This window comes from Saccopteryx bilineata, chromosome 5 (genome assembly GCF_036850765.1).
Source record: "Saccopteryx bilineata isolate mSacBil1 chromosome 5, mSacBil1_pri_phased_curated, whole genome shotgun sequence".
Taxonomy (NCBI): Eukaryota; Metazoa; Chordata; class Mammalia; order Chiroptera; family Emballonuridae; genus Saccopteryx; species Saccopteryx bilineata.
Window position 1 is genome coordinate 117,407,300 of NC_089494.1, and position 18,875 is coordinate 117,426,174.

Sequence of the window (18,875 nt, forward strand, 5' to 3'; positions counted from 1 at the left end):
GCCCCTGGTGGGCGTGCCGGGTGGATCCCGGTCGGGCGCATGCGGGAGTCTGTCTGACTGTCTCTCCCTGTTTCCAGCTTCAGAAAAATACAAAAAAAAAAAAGGAGTCATATGGAAATACAAGGCACCTGGAATAACCAAAACAGTACTCAGAATAGTGTGTTACTGGCATAAGGACAGGCATATGGATCAGTGGAATAGAATGACAGTCTAGAAATAAACCCTTACATTTATAGTCAATTAATTATCAACAAGAGCGCAAAAAAGGTCAGTGGGGAAAGAATAGTCTTTTCAACAATGGTGCTGGGACTAGTGGATGTTCATCCACATGTAAAAGAATGAATTTTGAGAGCCCCAACACAAACACTGTCCTGATACATACTCCTGCCCACTCTTTCTTGCCCTGTACTTCTTGTCTCTTTTTTATTTATTGGGTGGTGGGAAGGGTCAGGGCATGGACAGAAGAGATTTCTCCATCCTGCAGTTATGGTGTAGGGGGGTCACAGTTACTACTGTTCTTTCCCTATTGACAGGGGAAAGGTAGACTTAATAAAGAAAGAAACTGAGGAAAAAAGAGGAATGAGTTTGGATAATTTCCTCACACACATACATAAATGAACTCAAAATTAGTCATAGACCTAAATGTAAGCTCTTTTTGTTTTTTTGAGAAGTTTTATAAGAATTTATTTGAGCCTGACCAGGTGGTGGTGCAGTGGATAGAACATCGTACTGGGATGTGGAGGACCCAGGTTCGAGACCCCGAGGTCGCCAGCTTGAGCATGGATTCATCTAGTTTGAGCAAAGCTCACCAGCTTGGACCCAGGCCGCTGGCTCAAGCAAGGGGTTACTCGGTCTGCTGAAGGCCCACGGTCAAGGCACATATGAGAAAGCAATCAATGAACTAAAGTGCCACAACGAAAAAACTGATGATTGATGCTTCTCATCTCTCTCCGTTCCTGTCTGTCTGTCCCTATCTATCCCTCTCCCTGACTGTCTGTCTCTGAAAAAAAAGAAAAAGAAAGAATTTATTTGAGTGAAATGGGTAACATGCTGGGGAGCAAGATCTCAAATGTTCCCTAGACCTAAATATAAGATCTGAAACTAAAACTTAGAAGAAAGTATAGGTGATCTTGGAGTAGGCAATTAGTTTATTTTTCTTTTTTAATGTGGTGAAATAAGCAATGATTTCTTAGGTATGACATCTAAAACACAAGCTAAAAAATAAAAATAATAAATTGGACTACATCAAAATGAAGAACTAAATTTCCTAAGAGGCTTCTGAAACATGAAATCCCCAGACTTAGGTGAATAAGAAGAGAAGAGAGTATCTGATATGTCACTTGATAGCATGACAGCTGACATGGCCATCCCAAATTTCCTGAGGGAGCTAGGTTACAACCAGCTGACAAAAAGAAAATCGTATTAAGTGCTGGTTATTTAATGTGAAGACAGAAGGTGTAAGAAGTCTTGAGATATAAAAGCAGAGTTTTTCTCTGCCGCTGAAGAAAAAAGTCAAGCTATAAAGAAGTAATGCAGCAATAGTTTAAACCTTGGCGTTCATTTCAGCAATTTAAAATAAGCACAGCAAAAATAAATACATAAAAAAGCATAGCTACCTGACATTTGAAACAGTACTTTCTAGTTCACTATATGATTATACAAATTGTCCTCTCTTTACATACACCCTCCACCACAAAACGTCGGCAAGGCTATTCAGGCCTATTTTACAGAAGAGGAAGCAGATTCAGAAGCAAAGTGACTTCCAGGATCACACAGAAAGCATGAAACAGAATCAGGATTTGAACCTAGGCTTCTAACTTTAAACCCAGGGCTATAGCCACTAAGTCATAACTGCTGCTTCTCACCAATAACACATTGAGTTATTTTAGATGTGTACAGACTATATAATTGAGGAAACAGACCCACAGAGGAAGGATATATTCACCATCACTAATGTTCCTAAATAAGAGCGTGAACAGAGAGGAGCAGCTAACACCAGCATAACACCACAACCACGCCAAATGCTCCAGACAGAGCAAATGAAGAGAAAGCACCATCTGTGTCTCCACAAGTAACCCCTGGGAGAGTAATCGCAATGTGTAGCTCAGGTTCAGTATTTCTCTGAGGCCAACAGCAAGCAGGATCAAAAACAAGCAGAGAGAGAACAAAGGGTAATGCATAACCACTAGGGAAACTGAATCAAGGGTAACTTCATATATTTTTGCAACTTCTTGTGAATCCATAATTATTCCAACATGAGAGCAGCGAAAGTAAGAAGATACACATGATGTGGGCAGGCTCTTCTCAGTAAACTAGTTTCCTAAGTTCAATGAATGCCTAATGTGACAGCCAATCTGTCAGGCGTGGCTTTCAATGACCTCCAGAGTCATGGAGGAGAAAAAGACCAGTGAACAGCCCATTCCAATACAACATACTCCTGTAGGACTCTACTTTTCTTATGGCTCCTTAGTGATCAGGGAGAAAGCAAAGATTACAACAGAGAAACAAATGTAAGGACACCACTGACAACACTTACAGGTGTGCAAGAGTTAAAACACAGGCTTTGCTTATTGCCTCTACCCTATAGAGCATTTCCCTGGCTTCCAGTCCTTGCTCCAATGAGATTCATACTGAAGACACAAGAATTGATGGACTGGGAAAACCTACACAGTCACGGTGCCTGCAATGACAAGGGGGTTCTATGCTTGCTGAAGGAGACCTGAAAGCAGGGCTTCAGAAACTCATTTATTCATTGAAAATCAGATCTTACTAGGTTTAGCTTCAAACCCTGTCAACGTAATATAAGTCACCTGGCAGAGAAAAATAATTCAGAGCATCAGCTAAGCAATGACAAAGACTACTATGTCCTACTAACCCTCATTCAACTGTTTTTCTAGCAGACGTTAAACATGTACTTTTCTAGGCTTACACTTAACATGGGGAAATTTTGCTCTATTTCTCAGATCAACGATAGTAGAAGACTCCTATTACCAAAATGACATTTTTACATCCATACTTTATGGATTCAGGGGAAAAAATTCCAAAACAAAAGCATAAAAAAGGGATGTGTCTTAACTGTTAGCATATACTGAAATATACGGACATATTCTTAATTTCCAAACCGAGTTGTGCCTCTCTCAATATTTTTCCAACGTTTACTTATTCCTAGTCAACATTAACATTGTTTTTCTTTAATACCAAAAGACCTAACCCTCACTTTAGTCATATATTCAAACAAAAACATCACTTAAGAATGTAACTGAGCCTGACCAGGTGGTGGCGCAGTGGATAAAGCGTCGGACTGGGATGCAGAGGACCCAAGTTCAAGACCCCAAGGTCACCAGCTTGGGCGCGGGCTCATCTGGTTTGAGCAAAGCTCACCATCTTGGAGCCAAGGTCACTGGCTCTAGCAAGGGGTTGCTCAGTCTGCTGAAGGCCCGCAGTCAAGGCACATATGAGAGGGCAATCAATGAACAACTAAGATGTTGCAACGCGCAATGAAAAATGATTGATGCTTCTCATCTCTCTCCGTTCCTGTCTGTTCCTGTCTATCCCTCTCTCTGACTCACTCTCTGTCTCTGTAAAAAAAAAAAAAAAAAAGAATGTAACTGAGCCTGACCAGGCGGTGGTGCAGTGGATAGAGCGTCAGACAGGGATACGGAGGATCCAGGTTCGAGACCTCGAGGTCGCCAGCTTGAGCGTGGGCTCATCTGGTTTGAGCAAAGCTCACCAGCTTGGACTCAAGGTCGCTGGCTTGAGCAAGGGGTTACTCGGTCAGCTGTAGCCCCACGGTCAAGGCACATATGAGAAAGCAATCAATGAACAACTAAGGTGTCGCAACGAAAATCTGATGATTGATGCTTCTCATCTCTCTCCATTCCTGTCTGTCTGTTCCTAGCTATCCCTCTCTCTGACTCTCTCAGTCTCTGTAAAAAAAAAAAAAAAAAAAAAAAAGAATGTAACTGAACATAATCAAACTCACAATCAAATACACACTTTATAATACACTGATGAGAATAAACTTCATTACTAAGGCAACTTAGAAACATCAATAACCTTTAAGTATATCTATTGATCCAAACAAGTCCAACTCCATGAATTTACTTAAGAAAATAATTTGTCAAGTATACCAAATGTATATGTAAAGTTGTTCCTTGCAGCTGTTCAGAAAAAAATAATTTAATGAAAATACACCTAAATGTTCAAGAACAGGAAATTGGAAAAGAAATTACAGTATATCCAAATAGCTTGCCATGCAATCATTAAGAACAATCGTAAAAATAGGTTCTTACTGGCCTGCAAAGATATCTACAATCAATTTAGTGAAAAAGCAAACTAGGAAACAGTTTCATGAAATAAAAAAGTAGTCACTTATATTCTTCATACATAGAAAAAGTGTGAAAGAAAACATACCAAAATATTAATTTATATAACAAAGCTAATATATGTTAAAAATAATGGTGGTGCCTGACCAGGTGGTGGTGCAGTGGATAGGGCGTCGGACTGTGATGGTGAGAACCCAGGTTCGAGACCCCGAGGTCACCAGCTTGAGTGCAGGCTCATCTGGTTTGAGCAAAAGTTCACCAGCTTGGACCCAAGGTCGCTGGCTCGAACAAGGGGTTACTCAGTCTGCTGTAGCCCCACAGTCAAGGCACATATGAGAAAGCAATCAATGAACAACTAAGGTGTCGCAATGCGCAACGAAAAACTAATGATTGATGCTTCTCATCTCTCCGTTCCTGTCTGTCTGTCCCTGTCAATCTCTCTCTCTGACTCTCTCTCTGTCTCTGTAAAAAAAATAATAATAGTAATAATAAAAATAATGGTGGTACTAACAGAACCGTGCTGCAGCCTATCCATAGGCACACAGGCTTGTGTGTGTCCAGAGTGTCTGGAGGACCATTTAAGAAACTAGAAACAGTGGTTGCCTCTCGGAATAGAATGTGGAAGAATGAACAAAAGGGTAGAGGAAGACCCACATTTCACTATGCTTGGGTACCTTTTAAACTTTTTAACCACATAAAAATCTATGCAAAAAAATATAAATTTTAAAACATTATGTTAAAATTCTTTGTAGTTAAATCACACTGGACCCTGGCCAGTTGGCTAAGTGATAGAGCATCTGCCCAGCATGTGCAAGTCCTAGGTTCTATCCCCGTCAGAGCACACAAGAGAAGCAACCATCTGCTTCTCCACCCCTTCCCTTTTCCTTCTCTATCTCCCTCTTCTTCTCCTGCAGCCATGTATCGTTGGAGCAAGTTAGTCCCAGGCATTAAGGATGGCTTCATGGCCTCACCTCAGGCTAACATAGCTTGGTTGCAGAGCAATGAAGCAACGGCCCCAGATGGTCAGAGAATTGCCCAGAGAATCGCCCGGTAGGGGACTTGCTGGGTGGATCCCAGTCAGGGCTCATGTGGGAGTCTGTCTCTCTGCCTCCTCACTTCACACTTAAGGAGGAAAAAAAAAAATCACACTTTATCCAACAATAGAAAGTTATTGGTAAAGTCAAATTAAATTGAAACCCTGAAAACTGAAAGCATAGGCATCTGCAGTTACTACACAAAGAATAAAAAAATATAAAGAGCCAGCTGTCCATTTCTCATAGGCAGCAATGATAATACCTAGTCTAGCCTTGGAAATCTTGCTAAGTCATAAACAAAAACAATGCTTGCTTCAGCACCAATAATAAATAAGACAACAAGCACTCAGTTAATTTTTAGTCAATGAACTACAGCCATGCTTTATTTCCGATATGACGTGATAAGACAGAGTTTTGAGGTGGTGAACACACAATACAATACATAGATGAGGTATTATGGAAATGTATACCTGAAACCCATAAAATTCATTAGTCAATATCACCCCAATAAAGTTAATAATAAAAAGACAGGGTCATATGTTTTCACATTACATTTTTAAGTGAATTAACTACAGGATTCTCCTACTGTAGACTGGTTTTTTTTTGTTTGTTTGTTTGTTGTTGTTGTTTTTATATTTTATCTGCCCAACACTTGGTATAGCAGATATTTTTCTTTTTCTTTTTTTTTTTTTAAAGATTTTATTTATTCATTATAGAGAAGGGAGAGAGGGAAAGAGAAGGGGGGAGGAGCAGGAAGCATCAACTTCCATATGTGCCTTGACCAGGCAAGCTCAGGGTTTTGAACCAGCAACCTCAGCGTTTCCAGGTTGACGCTTTATCCACTGTGGCACCACTGGTCAGGCTGTAGGCTGGGTTTTATTAAAACCTCTAGGGTGAATAATTAAGCAATATCTCTCAAAATTTTAAAGGCACATAACTTTCAACCCAAAACACCAACATATGGTAATCATACTTAGACAAAATAAAATATCCTAAAAGTAGTGTTTATATGCAGAAAGGGCTGCCCAGCTCCCAGGAACAAGCAGCAGCCAGGAGGGACTTGCATGGGGAAGGTCCTGAGCCACAGGACCAGAGCCCCAGCCTGCAGCCCCAGAGCCTAGAAGAGACGTATGGACAGTATTTAGCTGCGAAACAAGCCAGGATACTGTTTGTGAGAAAGAGACAGATTTCTCACACCCAGGATTTATCTTAAAGGGACCGCACAGAAAACCTCTTTCACAACTACTCACCTGGAGCTCTGGGGGACAGGGAGAGCTGAGAGGATCTGAGTAGCAGGAAGAGAGTGTAATCTAGAAGGCAAAGGGAGAACACTTTGAGGGACAGCCGCCCTAAACTCTGGCTGAGGCACTCCCCAAATCTAAAGTGAATATTTTTCCTGGAACCAGCAATACCAGCAAAGGGAAGGTCACAGGCCAAATGGAAGCTCTCCTGCTGCACTCAGAGCAAAGAATTGCTTAGAAGGCGGGAGCCTGTCAGGGATACAGTATTGAGTGCTAAGGTCTGGGCTTCATCGCACCGCCCACACTGCTGAGTGCTCGCTGGAAGGCGGGCAGCAGCTGGACACCACAGCGCAGTCCCGCTGAGGGGGTGAAGGGGGGGGCAGCCACAGACCAGGCGCACACGTAGTCCCGCCCACAGAGGCGAGGAGGAAGCCCCAGTGGCCACAGCAGTGGGTGGGCACCAGCAACGCCCATGCCCAAACGCCGGAGCCTACGGCAGTGGTGGTGGCGGTGGACCTGCGGACAGACCACACCTCAGGAACACAGAGGCCATAGCCATTGGACTCTTGTGGCCACACCCTACTGAGGGCTGAAAAAAAAGAAAAATAAAATAAAAAAGATGTCTGGATAGAATGACACCTGAGGCTAAGGAGCAAGTTACATCCAATACCTTACTTAACCCCTGATTTATAGTACTGAGCCCAATAAGTAGCCACCAATAAGAGATGGCAGAAAGCAGATCTCAGGGGAACCAGAACATTTAAATGAACATCCTTCAGGCCAAAAGTAGATAAAAGCCAGCCTAAGTTGATATGAATTAACAACAGCACCTGGGCTCAGCAGAGGCAGCCACAGGATCTGGATCACCTGTTGCTCCAAAAAGGTAGATAAGGGCCAGTCACAGGCAGCGACCCCACTGGTCTGTGCCAGGCTCCAGCCAAGAAGGTCCGGGGAGGGCACATCCAGAGGTCAGGTATGAAAAGCATCAGTTCAGGACTTAACAACCCTTGTTAGAGTGATATCTTTTTCTTTTTCTTTTTTTTTTACAGAGACAGAGAGAGTCAGAGAGAGGGATAGTCAGGGACAGACAGACAGGAACGGAGAGAGATGAGAAGCATCAATCATTAGTTTTTTCGTTGCGACACCTTAGTTGTTCATTGATTGCCTTCTCATATATGCCTTGACCACGGGCCTTCAGCAGACCGAGTAACCCCTTGCTCGAGCCAGCAACCTTGGGTCCAAGCTGGTGAGCTTTGCTCAAACCAGATGAGTCTGCACTCAAGCTGTGGGCCTCGGGGTCTCGAACCTGGGTCCTTCGCATCCCAGTCTGACGCTCTATCCACCGCACCACCGCCTGGTCAGGCTAGAGTGATATCTTAAGGAAGGGCTACTCACACCTGACCCAGTTAAGATATAGAAAACGCCCATACAAATAGCAAAAAGAACAGTGACCAAATAGGCCACAGCAGTTTACAAACAGCAGCTGATGCCAACCCAGTAAGTTTTAGAAACAACACAACTGGAAATGGGAGGCAGACAATACCAACCCTAGACTCAACTAGCTACACAAACAACACATGCAAATGAGTCTATACACAGACAAAATGGAAAGGCAGATAAACACAACCCAAATTAATAAACAAGAGAAATTCCCAGAAAAAGATCTGAATGAGATGGAAATAACCAAATTACGATGCAGAGTTTAAAATAATGATTGTTAGGATGCTCAAAAATCTTAGAGCAACAATGAATGGACGTAATGAGCACCTAAATAAAGAGATAGAAAGCATCAAAATGGTCATTGAAATAAAAAAAAAAAAGAACCAGTCAGAAATGACAAATACAATATTAGAAATGAAGACAACACTAGAAGGAATTAAAAGCACGACTGATGAAACTGAGAGCTGAATCAGCGATTTAGACTCTAAATTTTAGAGAACAAGATAAACAAAAGCATGAAAGTAGAGAAGCAAAAAGTAAAGAGGCTCAGAAAGTCAGAGGAAACTCTAAGAGAGCTCTGTGACAACATGAAGAGAAACAACATCCCCATCATAGGGATTCCTGAAGGAGAGGAGAAAGAACAAGGAATAGAGAACCTGATTAAAGAAATCATAGCTGAAAACTTCCCTAAATTGATGAAGCAAAAAGTCACACAAATTCAAGAAGCAGAGAGTCCCATTAAGGATGAACTCGAAAAGGCCTACACCCAGACACATCATAATTAAAATACAAAAATTAAGGGATAAAGAAAGAATACTAAAAGCTGCAAGAGAAAAGCAATTACATATAGTGGAGCCCTCATAAGTATGACATCTGACTTCTCAACAGAAATATTAGAAGCCAGAAGGGAATGGCAAGAAATATTCAAATAATGCAAAACAAGAGCCTACAACCAAGACTTCTCTATCCAGCAAGGCTTTCATTTAAAACTAAAGGAGCAATAAAAAGCTTACCAGACAAAAAAAAAACTCAAGGAATTCATTTCAACCAAAACAATGCTACAAAAAATGTTAAGATGCCTGTGGTAAACAGAACAAAGGGGGAAAAAATCTAGAAAAAGAGGAATGTAGATTTAAAGAATAAAATGGCTATAAACGATTACATATCAATAATAACCTTAGCCCCGGCCGGTGGGCTCAGTGGTAGAGCATCGGCCTGGCGTGCAGAAGTCCCGGGTTCGATTCCCGGCCAGGGCACACAGGAGAAGCACCCATCTGCTTCTCCACCCCTCCCCCTCTCCTTCCTCTCTGTCTCTCTCTTCCCCTCCCGCAGCCGAGGCTCCATTGGAGCAAAGATGGCCCGGGTGCTGGGGATGGCTCTATGGCCTCTGCCTCAGGCGCTAGAGTGGCTCTGGTAGCAACAGAGCGACACCCCGGATGGGCAGAGCATCGCCCCCTGGTGGGCAGAGCATGGCCCCCTGGTGGGCGTGCCGGGTGGATCCCGGTCGGGCGCAAGCGGGAGTCTGTCTGACTGTCTCCCCGTTTCCAGCTTCAGAAAAATACAAAAAAAAATAAAAAGAATTAAAAAAAATAAAATAATAACCTTAAATGTAAATGGATTAAATACTCCAATCAAAAGACATAGGGTAGCCTGACCTGTGGTGGCACAGTGGATAAAGCACCGACCTGGAAATGCTGAGGTCACCGGTTCGAAACCCTGGGCTTGCCTGGTCAGGGCACATATGGGAGTTGATGCTTCCAGCTCCTCCCCACCTTCTCTCTCTGTCTCTCTCTCCTCTCTCTCTCCCTCTCTGTCTCTCTCTCTCCCTTCTCTCTCCTCTCTAAAATGAATAAATAAAATTTAAAAAAAAAAAAAAAAAAAAAGACATAGGGTAGCTGTGTGGATAAGAAAACAAGACCCGTGCATATGCTGTCTACATGAGACTCACCTCAAAACAAAAGATGCACACAGATTGAAAGTAAAGGGATGGAAAAAAAACATTTCATGCAAATGGAAATGAAAAAAAAGCTGGGGTAGCAATACTTATATCTGACAAAATAGATCTTAAAACAAAAGCTATATATAGTAAAGGATAAAGAAGGTCATTCCATAATGATAAAAGGAGCAATCCAACAGGAAGATATAACCATTATATATATCTATGCACCTAACATAGGAGCACCTAAATTGATAAAGCAGATTTTGATGGACATAAAGGGCAAGATCAATAGTAATACTATATATAATAGTAGGGGATTTCAATACCCCACTAACAGCACTGGATAGATCCTCAAGAAAGAAAATTAACAAAGAAACAGCAGGCTTAACGAACACACTAGATCAACTGCATTAATTAGATATCTTCAGAACCTTTTATCCTAAAGCAGCAGACTATACATTCTTTTCAAGTGTTCATGGTACATTCTCTAGGACAGACCACAGGTTAGGACACAAAACGAGTCTCAATAAATTTAAGAAGACTGAAATCATATCAAGCATCTTCTCAGATCACAATGGCATGAAACTAGAAATCAACTACAATAGAAAAATGAAAAACGCTTGGAAACTAAATACAGTGGTACCTTGAGACACGAATTTAATTCGTTCCATAACCGAGCTCGTAAGTCAGTCAACTCGTATATCAAACTGCTCAGACTGTGCGCCAACGTGCCAACTAGGGGCAGCTTCCCGAATCACGACTCATATCTCAGAATTTCACTCAGATCTCAAGAAAAAATACAGACTAAGTCACAGCTCGTATCTTTAAAAAAAAAAAATTTGTATGTTGGTCTGTCCGTATCTCAAGGTACTGCAGTAGCATGCTATTAAATACGGAATGGGTTAACAATGAGATCAAGGAAGAAATCAAAAATTTCCTCGAAACAAAGGAAAATGAACACACAACTCAAAATTTATGGGACACAGCAAAAGTAATCCTGAGAGGGAAATTCATAGCATTACAGGCATACTTTAAGAAGCTAGAAAAAGCTCTAAGAGTTTAACCCTGCATCTAAAAGAACTAGAAAAAGAATAGCAAGTAAAGGCCACAGGAAGTAGAAGGAAGGATAATAAAGATAAGAGCAGAAACAAAAAACATAGAGGCTAAAAAAACAATACAGAGGATCAATGAAACCAAGAGCTGGTTCTTTGAAAAAGTAAACACGACTGATATACCTTTAACCAGACTCACCAAGAAAAAAAGAGAGAGGGCTCAAATAAAATTAGAAATGAGAGTGGAGAAGTAACAACTGACACAGAAGAAATACAAAGGATTTTAAGAAAATACTATGAAGATCAGTACTCCAAAAAATTAGACAACATAAAAAATGGACAAATTCCTTGAAACATATAATCTTTCAAAAATCAATTTGGAAGAATCAGAAAACCTAGTCTGCTCAATTACAACAAATGAGATCGAAACAGTTATCAAAAAACTCCCAAAGTGCCTGACCAGGCGGTGGCGCAGTGGATAGAGCGTTGGACTGGGATGCAGAGGACCCAGGTTCGAGACCCTGAGCTCGCCAGTTTGAGCGCAGGCTCATCTGGTTTGAGCAAAAGACCACCAGCTTGAACCCAAGGCCCCTGGCTCCAGCAGGGGGTTGCTTGGTCTGCTGAGGGCCCACAGTCAAGGCACATGTGAGAAAGCAATCAATGAACAACTAGGGTGTTGCAACGCGCAAAAAAAGAAAGAAAAAAAAAAAAAAACTCCCAACAAACAAAAGCCCTGGGCCAGATGGCTTCACAGGCGAATTCTACCAAATATTCAAAGAAGAACTAACTCCTATACTTCTCAAGCTATTTCAAATAATTCAAAAGGAGGGAAGACTTCCAAACACCTTTCATAAGGCGAGCATAATTCTGATTCCAAAACCAGGCAAAGACAATACAAAGAAAGAAAACTATAGGTCAATATCCCTGATGAATTAAGATGCTAAAATTCTCAACAAAATATTAGCAAACCGGATCCAGGAATACATGAAAAAAATCATACATCATGATCAAGTGGAATTTATTTAGGGGAGGCAAGGCTGGTACAATATTTACAAATCAATCAATTGGATTCACCACATAAACAAAAAGAGAAAAATCACATGATAATATCAATAGATGCAGAAAAAGCATTTGATAAAATCCAGCACCCATTCATGATCAAAATTCTCAGCAAAGTGGGATTACAGGGAACATACCTCAACATGATAAAACCATCTATGACAGATGCACAGCCAACATCATACTCAACGGGTAAAAATTAAAAGCAATCCTCTTAAGATCAGGAACAAGGCAGGGGTGCCCCCTTTTACCACTCTTATTCAACATAGTTCTGGAAGTCCTAGACACAGCAATCAGACAAGAAGAAGAAATAAAAGGCATCCAAATTGGAAAAGAAGAAGTAAAACTATCATTATTTGCTGATGATATGATATTGTACATAGAAAACCCTGAAGTCGCACTCAAAAAAACTACTGGACCTGATAAATGAATTCAGCAAGATGACAGGATATAAAATTAAAACTCAGAAATCAGAGGCATTTTTATACCTCTGATTTTTTTTTAATTTTTTATTTTATTTATTCATTTTTAAAGAGGAGAGAGAGACAGAGAGGAAGAGAGAGGAGAGAGAGACAGAGAGAGAGAGAAGGGGGGAGGAGCCGGAAGCATCAACTCCCATATGTGCTTTGACCAGGCAAGCCCAGGGTTTCAAACCGGCGACCTCAGCATTTCCAGGTTGACACTTTATCCACTGCGCCACCACAGGTCAGGCCTATACCTCTGATTTTTATACCAACAATGATCTGTCTGAAAGATAAATTAAGAAAAAAATCCCCTTTAGTATTGCAACTATAAAAATAAAGTACTGTACCTAGGAATAAATTTAACCAAGGAGTTTTTAAAGACTTGTACTCAGAAAATTATAAAACATTGATAAAAGAGCCTGACCAGGCGGTGGCAGTGGATAGAGCGTTGGACTGGGATGCGGAAGGACCCAGGTTCGAGACCCCAAGGTCGCCAGCTTGAGCGCAACAGGCTCATCTGGCTTGACCAAAAAGCTCACCAGCTTGGACCCAAGGTCGCTGGCTCGAGCAAGGGGTTACTTGGTCTGCTGAAGGCCCGTGGTCAAGGCACATGTGAGAAAGCAATCAATGAACAACTAAGGCAGGGGTCATGAACCTATGGCTTGCAATCCAGATGTGGCTCTTTTGATGGCTGCATCTGGCTCGCAGACAAATCTTTAATAAAAAAAAAAATAACGTTAAAAATATAAAACATTCTCATGTATTACAATCCATTCATTTTCTACAGCTCATGTTCATGGTTGCGGGTGGCTGGAGCCAATCACAGCTGTCCTCCAGGACACCACCAATTTTTTTTGGATAATGCATAATGTACACAGGTCGTTGTATGGCTCTCACGAAATTACATTTTAAAATATGTGGCGCTCATGGCTCTCTCAGCCAAAAAGGTTCCCGACCCCTGAACTATAAGTGTTGCAACAAAAAACTGATGATTGATGCATCTCATCTCTCTCTGTTCCTGTCTGTCTGTCCCTATCTATCCCTCTCTCTCTGTCTCTGTAAAAAAAAAACAAAACACACATTGATAAAAGAAATCAAGAAAGATACAAACAAGTAGAAGCATATACTGTGTTCATGGTTAGGAAGAATAAACATCATTAAAATGTCCATATTACCCAAAGCAATTTATATATTCAATGCAATTCCTATTAAAATACCAATGACATACTTCAAAGATATAGAACAAATATTCCAAAAAATCATATGGAACCAAATAAGAACACGAATAGCCTCAGCAATCTTGAAAAAGAAGAATAAAGTGGGTGGTATCACTCTTTCTGATATCAAGTTACACTACAAGGCCATTGTACTCAAAACAGCTTGGTACTGGCATAAGAACAGGCATACAGATCAATGGAACAGAATAGAGAACTGAGAAATAAACCTGCACCTTTATGGACAATTGACATTTGACAAAGGTCGTAATAGCATACAATGGAGTAAAGATAGTCTCTTTAACAAATGGTGTTGGGAACATTGGACAGCTACCTGCAAAAAAATGAATACTAGACCACCAACTTACACCATTCACAAAAATAAACTCAAAATGGATAAAAGACTTAAATGTAAGTCGGAAACCATAAGCATCCTAGAGGAAAACATAGGCAGTAAGCTCTCCGACATCTCTCGCATCAATATATTTGCTGATTTATCTCCACTGGCAAGTGAAATAAAAGACAGGATAATCAAATGGGACTATATCAAACTAAAAAGCTTTTGCACAGCTGAAGACACTATGAACAAAATAAAATGGCAGCCCACACAATGGAAGAACATATTCGCCAATACGTCTGATAAGGGGTTAATAACCAAAATTTATAAAGAACTTGTGAAATTCAACACCAGGAAGATAAACAATTCAATCAAAAAATGGGCAAAAGAAATGAATAGACACTTCTCCAAAGAGGACATGCAGATGGCCAATAGGCAGATGAAAAAATGTTCAACATCACTAATCATTAGAGAAATGCAAATTAAAACCACAATGAGATACCACCTCACACCTGTCAGAATGGTGCTCATTAACAAAGCAACACAAAATGAGTGCTGGCAAGGATGTGGAGAAAAGGGAACCCTCCTGCACTGCTGGTGGGAATGCAGACTGGTGGCTACTGTGGAAAACAGTATGGAGATTCCTCAAAATATTAAAAATCAAACTGCCTTTTGACTCAGTCATCCCACTCTTAGGAATATATCTCCAAAACACAACATCACTGATTCAAAAGAAGAAATGAACCCCCATGTTTATGGCAGCACTGTTTATAATAGCCAAGATCTGGAAACAGCCCAAGTGTCCATCAGTGGATGAGTGGATTAAAAAAAATTTTTTTATTTATTTTAGAGAGGAGAGGAAGAGACAGAGAGAGAGAAAGGGGGGAGGAGCTGGAAGCATCAACTCCCATATGTGCCTTGACCAGGCAAGCTCAGGGTTTCAAACCGGCGACCTCAGCATTTCCAGGTGGACTCTTTATCCACTGCGCCACCACAGGTCAGGCCGGATGAGTGGATTAAAAAGCAGTGGTACAGCCTAACCTGTGGTGGCGCAGTGGATGAAGCGTCAACCTGGAAACGCTGAGGTTGCCAGTTCAAAACCCTGGGCTTGCCTGGTCAAGGCACATATGGGAGTTGATGCTTCCTGCTCCTCCCCCCTTCTCTCTCTCTCTCCCCTCTCTATAATGAATAAATAAAATCTTAAAAAAAAAAAAAAAAAGCAGAGGTACATATACACAATGGAATACTATGGGGCCATGAAAAAGAAGGTAATTTACCTTTTGCGACAACATGGATGGACCTGGAAACTATTATGTTAAGTGAAATAAGCCAGGCAGAGAAAGAAACCTATCATATGACCTCACTCATTTGAAAAATTTAATTAACAATGTGAACTGAGGAACAGAATAGAGGCAGAGGCGGGATCAAAGGGACCAGACAGAGGTAAAGCGGACAGAGGAAAAGGGGATGAGAGGATGGGATCAGAGAAGGGAAAGAAATTGGTTAAATTATATATACATAACACACTGTTATAGAGAGCAGGACAGCAAATCCTGGAAGGAAGGTGCGAGGGTGTTGGGGGGAGAGGGGCAAGGGGGACACTAGAATCTACGTAAACACAATAAGTTAAAATCAATAAAAAATATATACAGTAAGAAAAAAAAATTATATGGAGTTTCAAAAAAGAAGTTAGTCTCAGATCCAAGAAACTATCTCACCCCAATTACAAATCATGAGACTGTAGAAAACAGAATTTAAAATACATATATAGAATTAACAGAAGACCAACAAAGTAACTATAAAACCAGTGAACACATAACACATATGAACAATCAACTTAACGTTGTTCTACCCAATCATTTCTCAACATCTGTCAAACTATTTTAAGGTTCTGAAATCTTGCTCTATAAAAAGTTCCCATCATCTGAACTACACTGAAGAGATTCTATCACAATAGTTACTGAAGCACAACACACCAAGTTTCAGACTTTTGCTTCCTATTAATACAAAAAAATGCCTACTTTTTTTAACATAAAGTTAAGTCTGAGGCCAAAATCCGGAAAGGAGATCTGGGTTTTCAGTTCTAACACTAATATGTAAGGTTAGCAAAGGCCTTTTCTTTATTTGCCCCTTAGTTTATAACATGGAGATACAGTTTCTGACACCTCCAACTTGCTTCAAAGGATTTGACTTGCTTAAGAAAATACAAACCTATGGCTCAATGCTCAACAAAAAATAAATAAAAATCTAAAACAGTGCTACACATTAGCTGATAAACTATGAATTACAGAAAGGGAGATTTGAGTAACAATTGCTTTTAAAAAATGTGAAATTACATAATTCTACAATGGTGAATAAGCAAACAGCTCACCAAAATTTAAATCTTTCTTGGCAAACGGAGAAGATAATCGTGAGTAACTCTGGGACGTGCTGGCATTATTTTTATTGCCTATACAGCACCACTATTACTATTCTCCTACTCTCTTGATGAGCTGAAGAAGCCCACTGTCCAGGATTTCTCATACCAAGTACTCAGAATACGTCACAAGTAATAATAGTAATAGAAACGACTACAGCCAGGATCTATAGCGGACTGTGGCATCCGCACAGGGGGCAGGGCACATGGCAGCATGCAACTGTCTCCCTTCTGACGCTTCTGCATCGCTGATTCCCAAAGAACCAGAGAATCTGAAGCTCTCACTGCCAGATCTACAAGTTAAAGTACCGTATTTAGGAGAGCTCGCAGGTTCTATGAACGGTCAGTATTTGATGAACGGGCCACAAGACGGAGAAACTGCCCCAGATGCAACAAAACATGCTTTAAGGTTCCACCTTAAATTTTAAAATTTAGAAACAAACACAACTGCTAAAAAAAAAAAAAAAAAAGCATCACGTAATAAGTTAAGACTCTGGAAAACACCACACTCATACAAGCGTCTGGAAAAATGGAAAGCACAGCGCGATGAGCTCTAGTCCTGAAGCAGTCTTGTTAAGGTGCGAGATCACACGCATCCCCGTCAGAGCGCCTCCGCTGATGCCGGAAACAACAAAGGCAAGTTCAGGAGGCTGCACCGGCTTAACTCAGCTCTCGTCCGCTCTCCCGGCTTCCCAGGGAGCCCTCCGCGGGCCCCCGGGACCGATGGGACCCCTGCATCGCGCCGGCCCGCCGCCCGGCTCCGCGCCGCGGGCTCCGCTTTGTCTGGTCGGGCCGGGCCGGGCCGGGCCGGGCCGAGCCGGGCGCCCGCCTCCCCGGCACCCATCTCTCCGGAGCCTTCTCCACACCCATCACTCGCCGACCCGCGGCCCCGAGTTTCCTCCCTCGGCCCCTCCCTCACCATTGCGGGCCCTTTGCAAACGCGAGCGGGCTCCGTGGGTGCTCCTACCCGGCGGCGGGCGCGGGCCAGGGGTGGGGTCTGGCAGAAGAAAGGAGAGAAGAGCACACAAAGCCGGGCTGACCTCGCGGCCGCCGCCCCCCCACCCCCCACGCCGCCTCTGCAAAGCAGCCCGCGATCAGCGACCTACCGGCTGGGAAACCACCCTCCCAGCCTGCTCCTCGCCAGGCCCCCACCCAGGGCCGCCCCCACCCCCAGAGTGCGCCCAGAGCCGATGACAACGCTGGACATCGCCCGCACCCTCCGACGCGGGAGAGGGGGCAGGGTCCTGCCGGGCTAGGCTCCAGGTCTCCTCGCCCTGACCCGGCACTTACAAGTTGTACGGTTCGCAGGTCTAGTTGCCGCTGCCTTACCAGAAGGCAGCCACCTTCTCCACCCTAATGAGGTTAACTGCTTGGTGTGGGGATTAAAAAAAAAAAAAAAAAAAAAAAAAGCCGAGAGCGCCTGCGCGGTGCGCTCTCCCTTTTTCTCCTTACCGCCACCGACCCAACTGGACCATAGAGAGTGTAAACCAAGACCAGAGAGGCGGCTGCGTCTCTATCGCAACGGCTCGCGCAGGCGCCGGCCTGACTGCGCGGCACTTCGGGAGCTGCCAATCCGGGAGTTTTCGCCTCCTGGATTGACCCTGATGGGTGCCCGTAGGGGTATTGGGCAAGGTGCAGTTGGGCCTCTTGGGAACTTGCGACAAAACTCAGGCTAAACAAGGAGCGTCAGACTTAAGTGGCCGAGCAGTATAGCACCAGAAAGCGAAGAGTGTGGTGAACAGAGCTAAGGCTAAATCAGTATAAAAGTAGTCTGCGTGAGACAATCCGGTTGCGGGGGGCGGAAGGGGTCTAATACCTGAAGGGAACCGCCCTTTCACTTCCGGTTACGCGCGTCCGGGCGATGAGAAGGAAGGAAATTGTGCCCTACGACTTCCCGTACCCTTGTCCCTTTTTCCCTCCCTTCCACAGTGGGCGCGGACATTTGAGCCGGAAGCACAGTTCTTGAAAGGTTCTTGACTGTTTCCGGGGCGCGGCCGGCCGGGGGTAGGCCTGAGAAACGTTTGGGGCGACTTCTTCCTGGACGCCTCTTCGGTGCTGTTTCTGACCTTCCTCCCGCATTGCCCTAAGGAACGTATTTCGGGGGCCGGAAAGCTGTGCCAGTTTAAGATCGCATTTGAGGACCAGCGGTTTTGCTGCATAATGACCCTGCGCTCGCCGGTTTTTTAACTTTGCAAGTTGTCTGTGCTTCGTGGACATTCCTCAAGAGTATGAGTTGCCTTCCCTCCATCTAGGAGCCCAATGCACGCAGTTTTCACTGGTGGATCCCCTGTGCCTCACCTCGTGTTGGTGTGTTGGTTGCTGTGTATATTGGGAGAGGGCTGCGGGAGGACTGT

The 18,875-nt window shown here is 42.8% G+C and overlaps 1 protein-coding gene across 25 annotated transcripts in view; it reads right to left on the bottom strand.

Annotated features, from left to right (window-relative positions):
• Positions 1–17,921, bottom strand: part of CLASP1 (cytoplasmic linker associated protein 1) — a 288,466-nt gene extending 270,545 nt beyond the window's left edge. For 14 of the 25 annotated variants that reach the window (XM_066280498.1, XM_066280501.1, XM_066280487.1 and 11 more), the window contains exon 1: positions 17,812–17,920. The gene's annotated coding sequence lies outside the window, so the exon portion shown is untranslated. Of the gene's footprint in view, positions 1–6,609; positions 6,670–17,811 lie in introns of all 25 variants that reach the window. The other 11 variants (XM_066280483.1, XM_066280480.1, XM_066280481.1 and 8 more) reach the window with 3 other exon arrangements.
• Positions 17,922–18,875: the final 954 nt, after the last annotated feature.